Here is a 649-nt window from a genome sequence, read left to right as displayed (position 1 = left end):
TCAGCTGCTACACAGTGTATCACAGACTACAATAATAATCCGTCTGTCCTCGGTCCTTGTACCTCCAGTCTGGCATCAATCCCTTTCAAGAGATATGAGTTTAATCCATAACATACAGCATCTAGTCTAGTGACCATTACAAACAGAACACTGGAAATCATGTGAATTACATAAAGATAATATTCTTTCAGGTCAACTGGTTAGTCTCACAAAATTATACAGATTTCCATGGTACCAAGTTACAATCAATAACATACATCACTCTGCCTGTTCTCATTTGTCAGTGTGTACGTGCGTATCTGTCCCAAAGACCGTATGTGATCCGCCCAAGTGTACGTGTGTGTGCGTGCCTGTGTAAGTGTGTGTGTGTCTGTGTATGTGTGTGTGTGTGTGCGCATGCGTGCGTGCATGCACCTGTGCACATTCGTCCCAGAGACCGTATATGATCCGTCCATGCAGACTTGTGTGTGCGTGCATGCCTGTGTGTGACCTCTCACTGTGCCCCTCTGGGCTCTGGGGCATATGCTAATGTGTGACAGTCCCAGCCCCCAGCAGCAGACCACCAGACCAGAGTCATGACAGCCTGGAGAACAGCTGCTGTTCTCCCAGGAATCCAGATCCACACCGGCTAGGAGAACAACAACAATCT

Source organism: Salvelinus sp. IW2-2015, linkage group LG30 (genome assembly GCF_002910315.2).
Source record: "Salvelinus sp. IW2-2015 linkage group LG30, ASM291031v2, whole genome shotgun sequence".
Taxonomy (NCBI): domain Eukaryota; kingdom Metazoa; phylum Chordata; class Actinopteri; order Salmoniformes; family Salmonidae; genus Salvelinus; species Salvelinus sp. IW2-2015.
Note: the sequence above shows the minus strand (reverse complement) of the source record.